General features: G+C 42.5%; 1 protein-coding gene across 1 annotated transcript in view; it reads left to right on the top strand.

Annotated features, from left to right (window-relative positions):
• The window catches only part of LOC117147132, an 86,770-nt gene that overhangs the window by 12,245 nt on the left and 51,213 nt on the right, over positions 1-23,312 (top strand). Inside the window, exon 2 of the mRNA XM_033313910.1 lies at positions 734-779. The gene's annotated coding sequence lies outside the window, so the exon portion shown is untranslated. The remainder of the gene's footprint in view (positions 1-733; positions 780-23,312) is intronic.

Below are 23,312 nucleotides of genomic sequence, written 5' to 3'. Positions count from 1 at the left end.
ACTTTTTACAATGGACAGTTTTTCGAACATTTCTCGCATTTCTAGGCCCTTTTGTTTTTGTTTTTTTTTTTATTATTTATTTGCCACTGCCTTTGGATACCCCACTTATTGGATCGACCTTTTGGAAAACTTTTGCCCAAACCCCGCCAAACCCGCAAAAATTTGACATAAAAGCTCATTAACGTGATATAAATTAGATTTTGGGTGTTAGTGCAGAACATTTTCGGGTACACTTGGCAACACTTGGTGTGCGTGGCAACCCTGCTCGTTAAGAAAGAGCAGTAGTAGTTTTCCAAAGACCCTTTTGAATAAATTAGTGGTCGGGGAAAAGGTTCCTATTATGTTTTATTGCTCTTGATTATGGCACGGTTCTCAGTTTTTTGGGGTGGAGGTGGAGAAAAGGTAATTGTGGCATCATTTCACGATTATCCACTTCAGCCCGAACAATCGCCCCATTCCACACGACTTTTGTCCGCCACTTTCGCTTAATGCCTTTAAAATCACCTCGGAATAAGCTACTCCACGCGACGGAGGGGAGCCATTGTCCATGGTTAACACTCCCTCGCAGCTTGTTCTCGTCTTGCTTTCGATTGTAGCACACTGCGCGAAACGGGGGCTGGTACTATGCATTTTAAAGTGATATAAGCCCAATCTGATGACAGGCAACTAGTGCTAGTGTAAATTTTAAACCAGCGAAAATATATAATATATTAATATTTTCTCTTATTTTCAGATTATATCATCACTGTTTTCGGAGGACTCATTACAGTTGAATTCAGGTAAACATCGTATTTAGAAAAGCTTAATTTATTTGCATAAATGCTGGCAACAGCTTTAGATATATCTATAAACTGAAATGATTATAGAAAATAGCTTATTTAGATAAATCATATATTTTACCGCATAGTGCGCGTTTTTAATCGCATTTGCTCAGTGCAGGGTATATCGTCTGTCATTGTTTTCGGTTTGGCCCTTCCTAGTCGACTCGTCGCTTTTATTGAGCTGCTGCTCGGCAAAATCGCAAATAGCCATAAACGTGTACATCAGACTTTGCTTTGGTTCGCTTGGCACCAGCTGCCAGTACCAGTGAGCCAGCCCCCCCTTCGAAAATAACTCAGTAACTCCCCTTTTCGACCCCCTTTTCGGCGCCCCTGCTTCATACTTGAACGCATTGTTGTTATAGCCATCTAATATTGGATTTGTTATTGTTACTTCTTCCTTTACTCTTTGTTTTTTCTTTGGCCATTTTTGTTTTTTATTTTTTATTATACATATATGCACAAACAATATTCATACAGCAAAATGAAAGGGAATGGAATGGTCTCGAATGGTATAGGATAGGTTTTGATGCGCACGACTCGTGTCTGTTGTTTCAGGCGCCCCTTTATATCATTTTATTTTATTTTATTTATTTACTTTTATTTATTTTTTTATTTTATTTTCTACGTATTTTATTTGCCCCCGACGCGACGACTGCCTTTGCTCTGGACTTTCGGGCTTGGGTGTGAGTTTGGGATTGGGATTGGGATTGGGCTTGGGCTTTTGCTTCCGACCGCCAACTAAGCCCGAGATTTATGTACTAAAAGCACGTTGAAATGCAAACGCGGGGCATGGCAATGGGAATAAAATAAAATACATTTTATTATTTATATTTGTCGTGACTTCGATTTATTATACGGCCAATGCCATAGAGGAGGTCTAGTTGGGGAAGCTGGCTGCTGGATAAACTGGGGGATCAGACGTGAGGCATATGTCTTGGCTAAAACCCCAGTGACTGGGTTTGCTGAACCTATATTTTCTTAGTAAATGTATACGTATTCATTGCATTGCATTGGGGGAGCAAATGTTGATGCTGTCTGTTATTACAGCAAAACGATATGGGAGTCTATTTATGGGTGTATTTTTGGGGACTTGGTATTGGTATCATTGAATAAGCCGAATTGGTTAATTTGAAGACTTTTAAAGCCAATTTGCAGGAAGTTTAAAGCTTGCGGCATTCGAAATATTCAATGTATTATTTGTGGCTTTTAACGAATTTCAAACAACTAAATATTTTGTATCTCCCTTTTTGATTGTTAATTAAAATGAAATTCTCCCTTTGGCTTACTTAGCTGCTGGTTATCAATATTAGCCCCGAAAAATAGGCAACACTTTTTGTTTCAGCATAATATAACGTATACATGAAATACATATTTCCTCTTATTTGCTGCAATTTCGACAAATAAAAATGGAGCGCAAAAAGAAGGCAACACTTTTTTTCATAGTTACCAAATTGCTTATTCGCACTGTTAGCAATGGAAATTGTAATATAATTTATTCGATTGCCTTTGATGTATTTTTATAAACCCGATTTTCATTTCTTGATTTGTGGACTTTATATGCACGTAATTCAATAGAGCTCCGTTTCCGAGAATTTAAATACGAATAGATGTAGGCTTATAATAGAATATTTTTTCGGATTATGCCATTGATTACCATCAATGGCGTGCATTTATTGGCCAGATAGAAATTCACCGCAACAAATGTATTTTCTTGGTTACAACGCATAACAAAGCAAACCAAACCAAACCGAATTTATTGAATGTGCTCAGCTCACACAGAATTCCCAAGGATAGCCATTCTTTATTCCTTTGTTGCGATATTTTTAGCTGCATTGTGTACAAATCTGCGTATCTGAAAATAACTCTAGAGATTTTATAATTACAAATGCGTTGGCTACTTTTCGACATTCTCGACCAAATTGGATTTTTGTGAAGTGAAGACCATTTTTCTTGCCATCGCCACTTGGCAAGTGCCCGAAAGTTGAGATGGGACGCTCTCTATCTCTATCTCTATCTCCACCTCTCTCTCTCCCTCTCTCGATTCAATTAGAATGCCAAAAATCATGTCAGCAGCCATTATAATTACTTCCGTTCATTTTCGGGCACTCCCACTCCAAAAGTCTAAGCTCATTAGCAGCACAAAAAACTTTGCTCAATGCTCCTCCAGCTGACCGAAACAGACATGGACATGGATGAGTGGACTGGACTGGAATGGAATGGAATCGACCAGAACAAAACTCGAATGCTAATGACAAAAATAACGAGATTAGATCCGATACGATGCGATCGGATGAAATGGACAGAGCAGGGTGGATGTAGTGGAGTGGTGGCCAAAATTGAAGCAAATCAACAAATTAGCCTTGTCAAACTGCATGGCCAAATCGCGGGCGGTATGATTGCCGAGTGCCCTTGCCTGCCAACTTCAGTCAATCTGTCAATATTTACTCATTTCATTTAGTCATTTTCAATTTATAACCATTCAATGGAATTCAGCAGCCCCCTCCTCCGCCTTCCCCATTCCATGTCACGCATCAATCGCTGTCTTAGCATCCTGTTTTTCTTTTTTTTGTCCCCTTGGTATTTGTGCCATTTTGCACGCACTACAGCTGCTCCGCCCTGCCCCTCCAATATTTCTCGTCCTTTTTCGGCGTTAATTTCCCAGCTACTTATGCACAGAGGGAAATGCCTCCGGCCAGGACATCCATCAGTCAGCCGCGGGGCGGTTGGGTGTGTGTGGGTTGTTGTGCACTGATGATGCCCCAGGGTGGGATATGTCGTCTTGGGGAAAGTGTATCTGTATCTGTATCGGTATGTGTATCTGTATCTGTATCTGTATCGGCATCCTTCAGCAGCTGAGTGCCGCATTTACCATTTGAAGCGATCGGCCTGCGAAGATAACCCGGTGAAAATTGCTATAAGTGAGTGGCTATTTTTTAAACAAAAAATTGTTTGCTCAAGATTGCCGTCATAAATCTTTGCAAATCGAAAATCAAAGGGTAGTTTCGCTTAATATCGTATATCAGCAATATATATATATATATTTTAAATACCATTTATTGCAATTGATAGGCAAACAATCTTGCTCAAAGGACAATTCAAATTCGTTCGTTATTTCGAAGGATATCCCATGTTCAGAATTAATTCTAGTTTTGGACCGCAACATTTTTAATAGTCGCCACATTTGTGAGGGGCAACCAACCCACTCCCCGCAAAAGTTGTAAATTTTTCTAAGTGCCTTGCCACAACCCCTCACCCCTCCACGCCGCTCCCTTAAGGACTATAACACTTGAGGCGTTTCAATTGTTTTGAAGTTTCTTGTATCTATTTAATGCTACTGTTTTGTCTGAGACTTTTGTCTGCGGCGCTCAATTAACGCTTTTGGTTTATGGCCAAGGAATTTGCGTGGAAAGGTTGGGGCTGGTTTTGGGCATTTGTCGGTTGTAGTTGGCCAACAATTAGAAGCGCTCGACCCAATAATGCTGAGTTAGCTGAGCCATCATAACGGTAGCTCGGCCTCCATGCCCACATTTCATCACTAGAACCCACCACCCACTAAACCCCCTCCCTCCCCCCGCAGAAAATGGCTTCATTTACAGCCGGAGGCAACAACAATAAGTGAAATTTTCACAAGCTTTGGGTAAAGCTTTAGTTGTTTGTTCCTCTTGGCCCAACTGCTTTATATATATATATATATATATATATATGTATATATATCTGTTGTTGCATTAAAGGGGAACTGGTTAGTGGGGATAGCGCTGGTAAAAGTTTTCCACTTTACACAGCGAAGAAGACGCAACTTTGTAAGACCTCCGGTCGTTCCAAACTTCCCCCGAAGCCCAGAGAATTACTGGTCGTTATATACGCATATATATAGTGGGAAATCTATTTTCGAATGCCAGTCAGACGGCGGCGGGTGGGTGGTCAGATGACGGGTGTAGTTTGGGTGGTTTGTGCAAAAAGTATTTTTCATTACATTTTCCAACATTTCCACTGTGCCTTTGCCTGTTCTCCAACACTCCCCCCTAACAGCACTCCTTCCTATTTTTGCGAAAGCAAACCAACGTCGACTTAATTTATAATTACGATAATTTGCGCATTACGTTTTCTTTTGTTGGCCTGGTTCGTCCTGTTCGTCCTGTTCGTCCTCCTCGTTCCGAGGTCCTGTCCTGGTTTTCCAGGAGGCAAACTTTTGTCGGTTAGTTGGCACTGCGTCTCCTCTGCGCTCTCACTTCGCTTTGCTTTCCCTATCTCAATCTATTGCCAATGGAGCACACCGCCCATTGCCACCCACTGGTTATCTATCCCCGCCCATCTTCTGCGCCCCCATTTTCCGTTGTCCTTGCGGCTTATCAATAATGTTGATTTCGCTCTGTGTCGCATAATTGAATTCTGAAGTTGTTAAGTCACAGCACAGCCAAATTTACGCGCTGGGAATAGGCCAGCCCACCGCCCAAAAATCTACCTCCATCCGCCACCCATTTCGTAGGTCCAAGGCTGTTCGTTTGCTGATTGAAAATTTGCCAATTAGAAATAATGAAGCGTGTGACATTAAATGCAAGACAAGCAGCAAATCGGGCCAAGTCCCCAGGTTCTTTTACCGCCAGCCAACCACCGCCTGCCGCCTGCCTTCTCCCCTCCTCGCCAATCCACGAAAACCCCATGGGATCGGCAGCGGATGGCTCGTTAGAGCTATATATACCATACTATATATAGAGATGTATATGTACCTTGTAATATAGTATTTTTCACTGGTTCAGCCTGCCAATGGCGATAACAAATTTTTGCTTAGAAAGGAAGAAGGAAGCTCTTAAAATCTCATTGCCGCACACACTCTCACACACACACACACACGCACACGTAGTCGTTAGGCACGGATATCGAAAATTTTCATGTCTTCCTTTAGTTTGTCTTAGTTGGTGAGGTCTGCACTCCACTCCACGCCTCTTCCTGCCGACGAGAGCAGCCATCATTAGACTCCCCGGGCCAGAAATCCCGTCAATCGAGTCCTCTTTCCGACCAGCTAGCTAGCTGCCTAGCCAATCCCTCCCAATCCCCCCTCAAAAACACCTACCTCCAACATTTTTCCGGAAATTTATAGTCCTTTCGGGCAGGAAAAACGGTGGGAGGTGGGGTGGGGTGTACAGTTGCCTGGGTGGTAGGCAAATTCGCATTAGGCAAGTTCCTTGGGCCCCCCAACTTGATGCATCCTTGCTGCACTTTGGTTGCCAGCCAGCCAGTCAGCCAACCAGCTGCATACATACATATTTCTTTTAAGTAGCTCATTATTTTAGCGTTTTTTTTTTTCCAAACGCCCCCCAACCACGCCCCTTTCGCCAATAAATATGCCGATGACAGGGGTTAAGACTCAACCACAGGTGATTGGTGAAGTGCTCCTTTCGCATTCGCCGTGGCTGGGAAAAAGCCATCGAAGAGTGTCAACAGGGGAAAATCAGTCAGTGCCTGCTTTTCCACCCTTTCCACTTGACAAAAAAAAAAAGAAAAAGAAAAAGGACTAAAAGTCCCTCAGGGCTCTCACAAAATTGTACAACTTTGCGCTCGGGTGCACTAAGTTGTGGAATTGATTAGTATAATTATAATTGTATTACCATTAATTAGGCTCGTCGCACCCTAAGCAGCTTATAGCGCCAGTTTTGATTATGTGTCAAGAATAACCTATTTTTAAGTTATTTGCAAGAGTGTAGAATAATAAACAAGCAGCAGATTCGAAAATCTATAAGAAGTGAGAACGCACACTTGCGATCTGAGGCTTTAAGCCCTAAAGTTCGAATTCGTTGGCTTTAAGTGTGGAATATATTCCGACAGCATTAAGTACAACCTCAACGTCATCAACGTGGCTACGAACTCATCCTCGACACAGTCATCATCACCATGAACATCATCGCCATCATCATCATCACGATGACGGCCAAAAGTCAGCGCTGGAATTAAATTAGAGCCAACTTGTCTTGATGCCATTCAAATGCTCGCCAACTTCCCACCACTTTTATGCATAGGGTAGGATATTCCGGATATTCAGCACCTGGTGGGTTATGTCAAGGAGTTCTCTCGGGTTTGGGATAGCAAGGGGCTGCCATTTGGCTTGGTGGTTTCCGAGCGCTGGGGTTTTCCAAGCACCGGGTGGAGGAAAAGGGCTGCTGGCAGCGGAGGTGGAGGTATTACATCGGCATCGGCATCGCATCGCATCGCTCACGTTAAGCACATAATTACAATTCTGCTTTATATTTACGTGTATTTATATTACCTTTTCTTGCCAGCGAACACGACAGCACTAAGCTCTTGGCTTCCCCATTGTGTCCATGATGCGGAACTATGGATACCCTCGTTGCGGGTTCCTCGGAACCCTCCGGAATAACCTTGTTTGGTTATTCAGTTGTTCGGGGTTCGTTAAAAAGGACTAATCCCCACGCACTGCCAGCGATTGCGGTATTCAAATGAGATTTTCGCCTTCCTCGCTTGACAACGGGCATTAAATCGCATTTTCGCATCCTTGTCAGATATTTTGAATAATTGTATTGGATCCTAGCATTTTCTAGGTGTTTGCAAATTTGCTTGATTTTTAAGTGCTTCCGTGGAAAAACGAAAAAAAAAAACGATTAATTTATCATTTTTGTTTTTGCCAGCTAAAATATTTAATAGGACTCTGATTAATTATACCGGCAATTTTGTTAGTTTTTTAATATGGTAGGCCAAGTTTTTCTTTTGTTTGCATTCGAAGGCTTAAATTGTATAAGTAGCAAAGAAGTTGGGCAGACTTGCCGAGAATTTCCAGACAGATTTTCTCATTTGAGGAATGATTTAATAAGCTCGAGATTAATTATAGCTAAGTTTGTTCTTTATTTTACACCGACGTTGTTTGTCTGCCCCAGAAGGGATTGAATTAGTGCCCCTTTTTGCGTTCGGATTCGAGAGTCCCGGGTTACGGAGTTCGCTGTTTGTACTTTTCCGGGCTCTAATGGGCTGTCGTCGGTGTGCGAGATGGTAAGATGGCGAGATGGGATGGGAATAAAGCTGGCGAGAAGGCGACGATGCCAATCCATCCCCGAGGGTCCTGCCACATATCCATCCCGTATGCCATCGCCATCGCCATCGCACATACGGCAACTTAACGGCACCTCGACTCCTAGACGAAGTCGCAGTCGCAGAGTCGACATATTTCACGTTGATGTATGGTTTAATTACATTTACGTGGCTGTTATACGGCCGGAGCTCCAACTTAATGGAGAGCGGACTGGGTGCCCCGAAGTGGCCACCTGCACAGCGGGAAATTGCTAGTGACAACGGGCTGAATGCATCTATTAAACAGATAATTTAGAATTTATGCAACATGGGGAGGCTAACTATAAAGAAACATGTTTATAAACAAATCACACAAATTTTAAATATGTATAAAGATATATATATTGGAGCCTTCTTCATTTAATATAGTTTAGCTTTGTCAACTTTGTGGGGCTTATTAACTGATTGTAAGTGAATAACTTTGTACTTATATACCTTATTTTGCGGTGTACCAAGACGAGAGGTCGGATGGATGATAACTTGGTGGATCCCGGGGTTTTTTTTTGGGGGGGCGGAAGACAGCTGTCTTTCAGCGCTTTTGTTTGGCTGTCGTCGCCGCCATTAGAAGACATCGCGATAGGCGCTTTCATAATTATCCTGCACGAAACTTCCCAGCAAGGATTTCGGATGGCGCTGGTGGTGATGTGGTGGTGGTGATGCCCCTGCCGACCCGCGGTGAACTCCTTTTCATGAGCTGCACGTCGTCGCTGGCAAACTTTCGCCTTCACCTGGCGGCGTTCATCCTACGATGAAGTTTTCACGCTCGGCCGGATTTTCGGGCATCCTTTTCAAGCGGAGTAAGAAAAGTGCTGTCTGTGCCGGTGTGGGCATACCATCCAACACATCCAACCCATCCAAGCCAACCAACCCATCCATGCCATTCGAGGCTGAGGAACTTGAGGTGTCGCCCACTATCGCCTCGGGTTGTGGGTTAAGTGCTTAGATTAGGTTTTGTGGATCTTTAATTGATGTTAAGCGGCGAGTTGATGTCAAGTTGCAACTTGCGGGGCTCTCCACCTGTCACGCAGTTTGCTCCATATTTCCCGCACGCTCACATACTTATATAGTTTTATTTATGCCCGCTATATACTCGCTTGGATATCGCTTTTCCCGGCTGCGTTCAATTTTCCATTTCATGTTAATGCCAGGGAAAATGCCATAGCGACTCATTAGAAGGCAGCTTTGCCCGGGGGGCGCGGGGAGGAGGAGCTGAGCTCTTAGCTGGGGAAAACTGCAGGGCGGGACCAAGAGAGGGAGTTGGGGGTGGTCTTGTTATGGGCCAAAGCCCTTAGCTGGTTAATGAGACAGAATAACCTGCAGTGCTGCTGCAAATAAGTTAAATAAGAGAAGTTTCAGCCAAGTATCAGGTTTTTCCCTTTTACATTAACATTCCCTTTAGTTTTAAGCCATAATGAAGGGGCTTTTAATAAGACTATTTAAATATTTGATGATAAATGATGGCCAATATATTTTGGCACATCAACTCACTTTTGCCAGCGGACAGCCTTCGGGTTGAACTTTATTTAACAGTACTTTTAAATCAATTTACCCAGTCTCCGTTACATTTGCCGCATTTCCGACCCTCGAACCTTTTTCGCTGACTTTTCTCGTTTCTTCATTAAGCTTCTCTTCATCAATTCAGCTGAGCAATTACCTCCGACTTGGCCATTTTCACTAACCGCAACTGTGACCGCACTTCAACTTCATTCAACACGCGCACAAAAAAAAAAAATATAATAAAAAAAAGGAAAAGAGCAGCGGGAAAATAAAAAGAAAACCCCTGCCTGCTCTTAAATGTCGCCGTTTCTCAACTTCTTTCGACGCTTTCATTAATGGTTTTGGCTTTGACTTTTCACCGTCTTCCCACCTGTTTTCCTCCCCCCATTTTCCCCTTTACACCCCCCTATAATTTTCGGACTCTGCTTCTTCTTGTCTGGCTGTTTCGTTTACTTTTCAGCAGATTTTATTTATTTATGAGCAACTTGACTTTAATTAATGTATTTATCGCTTCAATAATTCGAATACAACTTTTACCGCCACCCGCCACCCACAGTTCGCTTTTAACTCAATTATAGCCAGCACTTTTCCCTTTGTGCCTTCTCTTTGGCTTAGGGTTTTGAGCTGAGTTTTCTTTACTTCTGATTGTTTCCAACAAAATGCAATAATGAGCTTAATTTTCCCGCTTTTCCGAACAGCAGCCAGCTAGCTCTGCAAACAAAACCACACACTCGGACACACATGCGAAAAGGAAAACTTTGCTATTTGGCCAGTTTGGAGTTGCTCATTAGAAAATCCTTCTTTGTGATTCACATTTTCTGTTCGCCATGAAATGAAAACAAAGAACCCGGCCATTTCATGCATTATATTTTTTTTCTTTAAAGAGTTTAAACAATACGGATTGGTATTTTAAAAATGCCCTTAATAACTCTTCTCATAATTATAATTTCTGTTTTCTTGCCATTTTCCCGGTGTAATCGCGTGAAGTTTCTGGTGGTGGAAAACTTGCGCTTTTCCGCTGGTCAACGGCCAGCGTCGTTGTAAATTATATTGCGCCGGGTGTCAGTTGCCTGTCACTGTCTCTGTCCGTCCGCCGCTTGCCGCTTTTCCAGCTTTTCCCTTGCTGCTCGACTGCGGCTGGCTCAAAGCATTTTCCATGGCGTGTGTTGTGCATAAAAATTCGAACGGCGGTGGTAAAGCGATGAAAACTTGTTTTCAAAAGTCTGGCATAATAACCCGTCGTCTCCCGCCGAACTCCACTTGAAAACGGCAGTCAATTAGGCACAGAAGAGACCTGTCCTGAAACAACCCCCCCCCACATCCTTGGAAAATTGCCCTGAAAAGCCCCACTCCCATGTCTCGGAAAATTATGCGCACTTTGCATTTACATTTTGCGGTTTTCGAAAAACGAGAAACGAAAGTAAGTAAGTTCCTTGGCTCCGTGGGACAGGACTTGGCTGACTTATTTACTTAGTTCGCTGAGCGCTGAATTTGAACGAAATCATTTGTGTCTTAAGCGCAAATGAATCACTTAAGTTGAGGACAACCGAATAACAACAATAATAATAATATTAAGGGAAACGTAAGGCAAGGCAAGTTGGGAAATGGAAAATGGAAAATGGTGAAATGGGAAATGCGAAATTTGTCGCTGTTCTGTGGCTCAAATTGCGCCCGAAAAAACTTTTCCAACGAACATTTTTGAAACAATGCTGTGGGCCACAAAAGGGGGCGCTTGCGATGGGGGGCGACTGTGGGCGTGGTCGTGGCACGTGTCTAATAGAAAAGCGATAAGCAGTCCGCCAACCGAACCCAACCCCCTACCCCATCGCCTACAGTGCTGGCAACTTTTCTATTTTCTAGCCAAATTGGGGTTTTCCGGTGGCAAGCTCTTTAATATCTATATATTTTTGGACTTTTAATTGCACTTCCTGGATACGAAATCGATTTAGTAGGATTGTTTATGTTATGGTATAAATGTATGAAGTGTATTCTCTACATATGTGATTAGCTACTTCAGGTGGATGTTCAGCTACTTGAAGATTGGATTGGACTTTTTAGCTAAGCCAATATAGCAACATTATCCAATTGCCACCACTGACCTCCAATTGGAGCTCCAGTTGGAGCTCTGCCGCTGCTCAGATAGTCAGCGATGCGGACGCGCTTATTCCGTGGAGACTCATTCAAAAAGGTCACCACCTAGCTGGGCCCAGTGATTCCAGAGAGGCGCTGGTGCGGTGGAGGCGTGGCAGTTGGGCGACAGAAGGTCAAGGGTAGCTGAAAATAATGCACAGGAAAAAATGAAAGTAGGGGAGCCAAATTCGGGAGCTTGAAGACCAACCAAGAGCGAGGGAATGAAGGAAATGGTCGGCGGGGCAATGGAGAAATGAAAAATAAGCCAACTGAGACACGCCTCGGCGGTCACAGGACCACAAAGGAGATGCGGCGGGGGAGTCGGTGACTGTAATATGATTAAAAGCACCTCATAATTGTGGTCAATAGAGGGGAATGCGGGGTGGAAAATCCGCCACCGCAGTGGGCGTGAAAAGTGCGAGGGGAACCTTTTTGGACGGAAGGTGGAAAGCGGGTTGTGCAGCGAAGCGATAAGTGAGAACAGAGTGAATTGTAAAGCTCATGAAAAATATATTATATATCTATATAAACCTACAATCTCTGCGGCCAGCGATTCTCAGTATTTAAACAACCAAAAGTTAAATATTGGATTACAATGATCCTCCGCAAATAAAATTGCTTTAAAAGAAAATCGTGAATTTTTAAATTATTGCATCGAGGCTATGAATTGCCAGCCATTATTAATACATGAATGTGAACAATTTGATTTGCAACTTAAACAATTACACTTTATTATTAATAAACCATACAAGGTCAACAACATTTGGACATAAATCAAATATTTATCTGCTCCTATCGCATTAAATTACCAATTGAAAAGTGTGAGTTATTTTTGCCGGGCTGTGACTTAATATAGTTAATTTGAAACCTATCTTTTGCCTTAATTCCCCTTTTCTCACAGCTGATAATATATAAAGGGAATAATTTACCCGATACGCATTAATTGCACTTGCACGCTCCGAACTGAAGAATTTATAACTTATGGCGCACTTTCCCGGGCGAAAAGTCGACTTCATCGCCTTAAAATTTCCGAATCGAAGCGGCAAAGTGAGAAAGTGCGAAAAGCATTGAGGAGCAAAGGGAAATGTGTATATATATATATATGTACATACATGTATGTGCATATAAAGCTGCGCTTATTTCACTTTTCCACTTTGCCGCCATTTCACACATATAGTACGCAGAGTTTGCCGAGAGGAGGCCAGTTGAAAATCCCAGCCATATGAACTTATACAAATGACATCCGCTGCGCACACACACACATGCACACATGCAAAGCACACACACACACCCAGATACAAAGACGACCTTTACGGTACCGCTCATTGTTGAATGATGTATGAAGCTGCTGGGGCGCCACACGGCCACATTTTTGGATCCACAGCCAGAGAAGAACCCTGTGCTGCTGCCCCGCCTTTCTCCACACTTTCTCCCCAATCGCCCGCCCTTTTCATTCCTTTGGGCCAATGAGTTTCCTCGCAACTTCTACCTAAGAAGCTGCAGGCACGCAAATACCGCAATTGGAAGCGGTCGAGGTGTAAAATCATGTTTGGGCATCAAGCGGAATTAGAGAAAGATGGACGTACGTGTATGGGTGGAAAATGGTGGAAAGCGGCAGTTGGGGAGCGGAAAACGTGGGCTTGAGAATTGGGAATTGGGGTCACCGCCTCGCCAGTCAAAGTACAGTGGAGATTGCCCATGCCAGAACGAATGCAGTGACTGTATTGCGAAATATTTCACAATTATTGACATTGCATGCAAGTGAAGGGCACTGATCAAAATCAGTTTCCTAAATGTGATCTCCACTTTGTAATGATTTAAAATTAATATCTTGATTAATAGGCTTAATGAAAATAAAAATATTAAAGTACATTCCAGTTGCATAGATATTTAAAATGAAAATAGCCCGGTTACATTTCGTGCAGTGCATGCCGCACTCAAGTACACAGAAATAGTGAAATGCGGACATGGAAACATTCATCGACAGAGTTGCAATTTATATTTGATTCGAGGCATTCGCTCCGGGTCGATTAGTTGCCGCCGCTGTCGCTCGCCGCACCCCCCGAAATCCAACCGCCCCCCACCCAGTTAGCCCTCCCGTACATACAGGCTTAACCCACCGCATGCCACCTTAACCCACAGCAGAGCACAGAATACGTATACGCACGGTATGCCCAACACACTCAGCGAATGCTGCTCGTTACGGCAAGCGTATCAAATTGATCATGCGTGTCCTTTTGCCTCCCGATTTTCCAGTTCCACTCACTGTTTGTGTGTGTGTGTTTGTGTGTGAGTGTGTGTGTGTGGGCTAAATGCCGCAAATTGAAATATGGTTTTCGATTTTCAGTTTATATGCAGCCATCTATAACCAAAACCCAAAACCCACACATCTGTATATCGGCTTTGGCTGTGAGTGTGTTTGTGTGTGTGTGTGTGTGGGCGTTTTACGCTGGTGTTTGCCCCTCTGTTTGTATTGGAATTATTTTATCATCTTTTCGTTTACTTTTCAAATTTCAAGTCGTTTGCTTAAGAGCGAATCGAAAAAGGAATTGGAATCGATGTTCCACGTGAGCGATTGCCAACGTACTTTTGGATATCACTTCAAAATTGTTGGGTTTTCTAATACTTTTGGATTGATTTAATCGAGATCTTCGAATTGGTTGATTTTAAAGTTTATAAATAACTAGTAAACAAAAGAAAAAAAAAAAAATCGTTTGATCTATATGTTTCATCCGCTTTATATGAGATTAAGAATCGAGAGATGAAGAACGAGCATATTCAGATTTATTCAATCGTTGTTAAATCCGATATTTCCGCTCTGCTGAGTGTATTAGCTTAGTCGCTGATTGCTTTTCGGTTTTTGAGAGCAGCCCGCAGTTGCTTTGTGCTTAGTTTGTTATTAAATAAAGGCTTAGTTGAGTGGTTTTTTTATGTGTCCATATGTGAAAACGAAAGCACACACATGCACAAGCACCCAAACCAACACATTCACATTCACACTACACTCACACTTTCGCACGCCCGCAAAAGAGACCACCAGCCCATTGTCATATTAAATCATACAATTGGTCAGATGCCCCAAAGCTAGTAACATACAAAAAAAAAAAAAATAAAAATAAAAATTTCCCTTTTTTTTTGTAGCCACATGCTGACACATTTCGCCATTCACTTTTCACGCTCACCCACACAAAGAGCGCTTTTGATTTCGCTACTTTCGTGTGCGTGTGTGTGTGTGAGTGTGTGTGTGACTGTGCCAGATGCGCGTGAAAATAAAGCGAAAAATTTGCATGCCTACACACAGAGAAATATCCATGTGTGTAAAAGGATTAAAAATAGCAAGTTACACTTTTTTGAAACTTTTGAGATTGAACTATAAAGTATTACTTAATTATATTTTACTTTTAGGGAATCACGTTTTTACAATTCTATTTAAAAATACAGCGATTTTCGTTCAGTGTAGTGTCCCCTCTTGAATCCTCTTCTCTTTTTTCGCTCATCGCATTTTTGTTCGGTTCCTTTCCCTATTTTTTGGTGGCGTTGCTGCTTTATAGACTTTTCGATTTGGTTTAGCATGTGTGCGTAAGCGTCTGTTACGGTGTGTGTGTGTGTGTGTTTGTGTGTGCGTTCCTGTTTGTCTATTTTGTCGTCCGTGTCGGTTTTAGTTGCCAATAGGCGGCTTAGCTAAATTTGCATTTATTGTTAAAATGTTTCATTTCATTTAATTTATTTGCCTAACACACAAAAAAGAAACAACACGGCAAAACTGAAATCCATGCGAAAATTGAACACGTGTTTGTATGCGTGTGTGTATGGGTGTGTGTGGTTCGGTCTATTGGTTTTTTGGCTTTGGATTATGACAAAAATGTTGGGGACAAGTGTGTAAGGTGGCGTGCGGAGTTGGGCGGTTGAGTGTTTGCACTTTTGACTTTTCCCATGCAACATTTTTCGGGATTCGACAGTTTGGGTTTTGTAGGTGAGTGATTGGAGTGGATTTGCCTTTGTTGAATACTTTCATTTAATGCGGTACAGTCCCGTCTGGTCAGCAAAGTCATTCCATACGGAATGTACTTTTATTTCATTTGTCGGGGCAAAAAAAAAAAAACACAGGTTTGCGGTGCGCCGATAAAAGATTATATTATTTTGTGGCCAGCAATGATTGGTTTTGTATTTAACAACGTAAGGTGTCATAAATGGGGCTTTAACGCAATTTTTTGTTAGTTAAATTTTTTATTGCGATGTCGGTTACAGTTACTCAGTTTCTTTTCCAGGGTAGCATTTAATTTATTTTATTTGACGGTATTTTAATTGGCTATTGTTTACTTAGGGTCCGAACATATTTTTTGTTACAGCTGTGCTTGTTGTTGTTTCTCCGATACCCAAAACCAGCCAAATGCTTGTTTTTTTCCGCAGTTGTGCTTTTCTTTTGAGGCTGCTCCTTTCCTTTCTTTCTTTTTCCTTCCCTTCCGCTCTTTGCCCCCTTGCTTTGCTTTCTTTTTGCAGCTCACAATCAATGTGTCCAATTAGGTTCTCAGTTTTCGGGTTACCTTCCAGTCGAGTGAAGCCTTCCCACCAAAAGCCCCGAATATCCTGTATCCTGTTGTAGCATAACTCAATTTCGGCTTAAACAACAAACCGAATCGAATCGAAACGAAACGAATACCAAGTGAACTGGAAACGGAACCAAAGTGCAATTATATTCCCTAACCCCCTCCACTCTGAAAAATAAAAAAAAAACGGCCAAAAGGAAGGGAGAGGAAACTGCGTCAACACGTGACTGACAGGCCAGAAATAAACAAAATGTAGCTCCGCTTTGTGCCAAATCCCACAGCATACTTTTTGGGGTTTTCCCCGGATGCCCAATGCCCGATGCTCGATGGCCGATAGTCGATGGTCGATGGCCGGTGTTCGGGTGCATTCTGAAAGGCATTTTCCATTGCATTTTCATTCATCGCTCGTAATTGTGGTGTAAAAACGAGGCATCAAAGGAGCCGCCCAGCTATGTGGAGAACTGAAAGGCAAATGGCAATAACTGTCATTTCCTGGCGACCTACTAAATTCGCCTCAGCTCTCGAAGCTCTCAAATGAAAATTGCTGACCTCTGCCGGGCCAGAGCAAAAACAAAAACAAAAAAAAACCAAAAAAAAAAAAGTGAAAGGAAAGGAAAAGCAAAAGCAAAAGGATGAAAGGGGTGGAGGGAGCCCAAAAGGATATGCCTCCTCGCATCACGTCCTCCGCCTCACACATGTGCAACAATTGTAATGGTCTTCGTGTGGAGGCAATGCATAATTTGTTATCTAAATTCAGGTTGTCTATCGGAATGCTCGCAATGCCATACTGATTAAATTTACCCCCTCCCTTTACATGCACACATAAACGCGCACTCACACACACAGTCGCACACAGACAGGACTTGCATTGAAAATAAAAACCCCCAGCTCCTTAACACGTTTCATGGCATTGAATGAAGAACGTGCTGGCTACATATGCGAATCGTTCGCAGCCAGCTGTACGCGAGTAGCAACCGAAACTGTCCGTGCCAGTCCCATTCGCATTTTCTGGCTCTAAGGCCTCCGTCTTGCCACCTCCGTTTCCTCCAACTGCAGGATACATTACACAGTGGTCCTGGATTGAATTAGGCAAGTGTTTAGCAGATCTTAGGCTCTTCAATTGGGAAATTACAGGCGGACTTGGGGTGCTGCTCTAATGAGAAGCTTGTGTTGTTTATGGTTGCATACTTTTGCACACTTTGTCCAGGGATTATGCATTGCAAGTGAAAAGGTGATTTTAAAAATCATTTATCTGCTCTGCAGCACACACTTAAATGGCATTTGGATAGCAGCTATTAAATTTTGAAGCGAATATGGTCCGAAGTTCATTAGTTGCATTTGTAATGCATCTAACCATTTCGGTTGCGGTTTCCCTCCGAGGTTTCCACTGCAGTTTGTCTCACGGTGCGGCTTCCGTTTGGGTTTTTGGTTTCGGGGCCGCCGATTCCCTTTTCCATTTGCCCATCCCCCATCTCCCTCGCGCGCCATTTGCTGTCCCTGTCTCGGTCTCGGTTTCCTCACTGGGGCCATGTAATTTCAAGTGGCGTCTGGATGTGGCAGGAAAACGACTCGGTTCTCAGTGCTCAGTGCTCAGCTTGTTTATGCATTTCCAGCGGGCCCAAAGAAGCAACAGTCGCCCAAGGACCCCGCCCACTTGTTTGCCCCTTTTGCCCACTTTCCTTCCTTCGATTTTTCTCACTTTCGTGTTGTTTTTGCCGTTGTTGGCTTTTGCTTTCTGCCCAACCACGTACTTCATTCGCTCTCGATGATGCAAAAGATTACCAAGTTGTTGGCATGTGGCAGCGGCCAAAGGAGGAATATAAACTCAGCTCTATGCTTGTGGGTCATTATGCAGGCCCCAACCGCATCCGCATACCCGCATATCCGCTTATCCGCATACCCGAATATCCGCAGCCGTGTCCGCTTTTTGGTGGCCGCAAACCGTCAACAACGAGTCCAGCGGGCTGACAGCTCCAGGCCCAGTTTTTATATCCCTTTTCATATTATTTGTATTTTATTCTCGCTGCTCTCGGCTTGGGTTGGGTATCCATGTCTGCGGCTGGGACTTGGGCACCCCAAAAGATTTATTTATTGCGGTTTTTAAACTCCGCACGGAGTGAGTGAGTGCCGAAGATGTCGAAGAAGTCGAAGAAGTCTGAAGACTGAAGGCGTGACTGGGGTATTGGCAATCAAATCGGGCACGATTCCATCGCACTTCGTTTATCCGAAATGTTTGACTGCGGCATCACGCTCCGCACTCGATAAATGAGTTGGGTATTCTACGATGCCAGCTACCTATAATTTATTGAAAGTGCATTCCAATTGATTTGGGTTCGATCAGGTATTCTTATCGCGGTAGCAGATTCTTTAATTTATGATCCATACCCCCAGTTTAAGCACAGCCTTACCAAAAATTTATAAACCAAGCAAAGAAACGTAAAAAATATTTTTTAGCTCTTTAAAGTAGTTTTTTACGGCGCTTTATGACAATATTCGGCCAAATTATGATAAAAAAACATTCTGAAAAATATATTTGTTTCAAAACTCACTTTCTTTATTTTTTCTTAAAAAATGATCAGTTTTTTGGCTATAAGATTTGATGTAATAGTCCAAATCTAGATTGTCATATCTCGTTAAACTCATAATTGAATTTCAAATCGCATAGGACTTTCACCTGAAAGTTTTTGATTTTTTGAAGTTTTTGCAAATTTTTATGACCTAAATGCTAATTGGTGGCACAAAACTGCTATTCATTTAACCATATGACCATTTAAAAACGAGGAAATATTCGAATTATACAGGTAGTATATTTATTTGGCCAACTAAAAAGATTAAACTTCAACTTTGAGTGGCGTCCAGCATTTCGTGGTCAGCTTTTGGCTATTGACTCCAACTAATTGAAGGCCATTATATCCTGAGACTCAGTCTCAGTATCATTGTGTGGCGAAATACTCGAAACTTGTTAGTTTCTTTTTTTTATTCTTTAATTTTTGTATTTTTTTTGGGGTGTGGAGGGGGAAAAGGGAAAACATTTGTGCGGGATTCTCGAGTGAAATGTTCTTTGGTGCTTGCTGTATCGCTGGCCTTGTGCCAATCAGTGTTTGCCTTCGTCAGTGCCACTTGTGGCAGTTGCACACATCTGCCCCTTTGCCATCGCCCGCTTTCGCCGCCCACTTTCACCACCCCCTCCCTGGAATCGTACTCGTACTTGTACTGGTACATTTTTGTAAGTGCATCAAAATTCTTAGCATAAGACGTGGACTTGTATCTCGGCTGGTGTTTTCCTTTTTGATTTAGTTTTTATTTTCCCAGCTTCTTTTCTCACTGCACGTTGTTTTACTTTCTTTGCTTTCTTTACATTTTTCATGATTCTCTGTGCTCAGCATTTCTACAATTTTATTTTATTTTTATTTTTTTTGCTAGTTTTACCCACCACCTACCACCTCCCCCTGCTTTGTTTTGTTTGTAGTATTTTCTAGTTTTCCCACATTCTCTTTCCTATATATAGTATATGTCATTTTTTTTTGATGCTTGTTTGTAGTATTTTGCTGGAATTTCACTTGGCGAACTGGTCTGGCGTCTATTTCTTTCTTGCCACATTTTCATGTCGTTCTCTGTTTGGTTTTTATGTTTTGCACAACAAATTTTATGTTGGCTCGGACGTCTTGATCCAAAACACCGCCCATCAGCCCCTTAACCCTCGAGTGCCGCTACGTGTGCCCTAGAAAAGTGCACAGAAAATTCTTCATTTGCGAGGCTTTCAATTGAATTTCGAGCTCGTATTTTTTTTTTTAACGCACACTGTGCCCAAGTTTTGTCAGCAAACAAATTCAAATCAAAAGTAGAAAGCATATATTTATTGATTTAAACTGAATAAAGTTCATAGGTAAAAGAATCTATAAGGAAATGTCAAATTTAGTTGCTTGAATATATATTTTATGTGTGAAATCATTTTTGCTATCATCATTTTTTTTTCTCAGTGCCAGTCATGTGTGTGTGTGTGTGACCGGGCATTCAATCATTGCGAGACTCAACATGACGAAAGGATGGAGGACAACTGGAGGGGGGTAATGGGGAGCTGGTTGTGTGGCAGCTATCTGACTGATTTTCCCAGTACTCGTGCTTTCTTTTTTTCCAATTTATTTGCTTGCTCCACAAAATCACCAACTAAGCAATAACAACAAGAGGCGAACCCCTTTAGACGTGACTCTACGTTTCACTTTGCAGTGAAATTGTTTTTTCATTTTCATTTCCAGCTCCATCACCCCCACGGACACTAATGGGTTAACTCGAGTTGGTTACAATCTAACCCAAGGGCCCCTCAAGTGGGTTAAGCCTAAGCATTTGTCGGACACCCCCACCCCTCTCCAGCTTCACCTCCACCCCTTTAACCCGTAGTGTCTGTGCGTTTGGGCGGCTCAAGTTCAGCAAATTGTGAGGATTTTTGTGAGTTATTGTTTGAATCCATTTGTGCGGATGCTAGGATTCGGATTCGGATTTGGATGTGAATGTGGATGTGGATGTGGATGTGGATGTGGTCAGCGGGGCCGGTAATAGAATTAGGCAACTTCAGGCCGACAGCTTGGGGATAATCAATTTGATAGTTTCGTGCCCACCTTTGATACCCCTCGATTTGGTATTAGGCATTAGGAATTCCCGGAATGGAATTGCAAAGGCTCCATGTGTTTGCACAGCGATGTGGGGTGCCTACGATCCGGGGACAAAGGCTGTGCATTTTTCGTCGAGTGTTTGGCCTTTTTGTGGGTTGTGGCTAACGCATTGTATACGCAGGCCATTGTTCGAAATAATAAACAACTCTAATTGCAGCAATGTACACTTTTTGTCTGGAGTTGGTAGCACAAAAAAGGCGCATTTACACTTATGAAGTTGAAAAAGTAACAATAATTGTTTATGTTCGCTGAGAACATGCATAAGTGAAATGCAGGAAGAAAAAATTAAAGTAATTACGTTTTATTAACATGTTGAATATGAATATTTATTAAATTTCTTTTTAAATATTTATTTAACAGCTGTAATTATGTAAATATATCTATTATATTTATTATATAATTAGTGATAGTTCCTCTTTAAATTGCCAGCTGCACTTGATGTGGTTATTATTTGCTGTTTCCATTCCATTCTTATATAGTTATCTCCTGGTTCCTGTGACATTTATGATCTTTTCGTGTCACTTAGCCTAATATATTCTGTTTTGCACAGAATCACATTTGTTTTTATATACTAACTTCATTTTTTCCGCAACCCGATTTTGTGTTGTTGTTCTTTTTTGTTGGAGCCCGGGGCTTTATGGCTTCCACGGAATTTTTTGGTCTTTGGCTTAACTTTTGTTTTCTGGTTCTTTATGACTCGTTGACCGCCCCAAACCGCCCCGCTGATCAGTTTTGACCACCCCTCCCCCTGCTCGGTTGTCCAGACATTTCGCCATCGCTCTCTGTACATTTCATTTGCAATTTACTTTTTGCCCTCCGGCCAAGTTTCCAACGTCGGTGGTTTTTCCCGCACACAGCTCGTCATCAATCTCCTGCCCTCCGCATCCGCATCCGCATTCGCATCCACATCGCCCGCCGCCGTATCCTCCGAATCCGAATCCGCCTCGGTATTCTGTATACTCCTCCGCCAGCGATCTCTCCATGGTTTCGCCTTTGGCCGTGCTCCAGTTTTTGTGCCATTTCCCAATTGCTTTCTGTGCGGTTTTGGCCATCCATTGTTGTTGCTCCATTCAGGAGAGGATGTGCTGGAGGAGGAACTGGATGCTTTTACGAAATCCTAGGCGTGATTTGCCGTTTAATTGTGCAGCAAGTTGCCAAAAACGCAATGAGTGAGAAATGGATATTTGGATATGTGACCCCTTTGGCCATCCTTTTCACCCTGCCATAATGGTTGCTCTCCTTTGGGCTTTCAATTTTTTGTTCTACCGATTTTTCGAACTTTTTTCTTTCGCTCCACCCTGTGAACAACTCATGTCCTGGCAGCAGGACGAACGGCTAGTCAGCTTAGACACGAGAATCGTTTTTGGCGGCATGCGTGATGTGATGTGATGTGATGTCCCCCCCCTTCCGCCGAATCCTGCCCACTTCCATCGTAATGACTCTTTTATCGGCACTTGCAGAAAATTTTGTGCCATTAATTGGCGAGAGGAAAAATGGGAGAGTAACTCTGGTTTTTAGCTGAAAATATCAATCAACTATTGCTATTAATTGCACACAGGTTTCATATTTTAAGGAAACTCTTAAAGGCTAGTTTAGAACAACTATTTATTTGGGGAGGCTAATTAAAGAATTAATGGGAATTGTGTGCAGCAAAGCAAGCACAAAAACACTATTAATAATTAAAAGATTATCTAAAGGAGATCATAAGATTTCCCTTCTTTTCTGCCAGTGACCTGTCATCAATAAGGCAACAAACTTACAAACGGCAAAAGGACCGACTTGAACAAGACGGACACTGGTTTGCACTTTAACAAAAAGATGAAAAAAAGGGGGAAAAGCGGGGAGTGGTCTGTGTCAAATGGAGCGGTAGAAAGGATGCGATGGAAAGGGAAAAGGATGCGATCTATGGTCGCTCCATTTGATTCACCTCATGCCTTCGTTGGGACGTGCGCAAATCAGTTGCAGGAAAATCTATCAAAATTCCGCAAATAACTGCACGTGTCCTGCGTGTGTGTGTGTGTCCTGTCGCATGTCCTGGAAAGTTACTTCGTTTCAATCAGGCATATTGGTTGTACACACACACTCACACACAGACACACATCTCGACCACCATACAGCCCTTATCCTCGCCATCTTAAAAGCATCTATCTTCGCCGCGGCACATCCCCCGTGCTCCTCGCCCCGTTTTCCCTGCCCCTAGGACCTGGACACTTGGTTGGCTTCTCTTGGTTGGGCGCTGCTCTTGCATTTGATTAAGTGCTGGACGTCGTGTTTGGTGAGGAAGCCGGAGAAGCATCACCATCACCAGGAGCTGAACATGTGAACTTTCTCATTTGAGCTAATGATCCGTGTAATCTGCTTCAGTTTTCCCGCTTTGCCCCACTTTCATTGAACTCTGCGTACACGGAGAGAAACCAATTGCAAACTCATTACTAAGATACTAATTAAAGAGTTACTTATGCGAGTAATTATGTATTACAATTACATGCCTTTGGAAATACTTTTTACCATTTAATTTAATTATTTTGAGTGTTGCTTTTTTCTGCTCTTAAACTCTTTATGTATTTTAA

The sequence above is a fragment of the Drosophila mauritiana genome, chromosome X, assembly GCF_004382145.1.
Source record: "Drosophila mauritiana strain mau12 chromosome X, ASM438214v1, whole genome shotgun sequence".
Taxonomy (NCBI): Eukaryota; Metazoa; Arthropoda; class Insecta; order Diptera; family Drosophilidae; genus Drosophila; species Drosophila mauritiana.
This window is presented reverse-complemented; position numbering and strand designations above follow the sequence as displayed.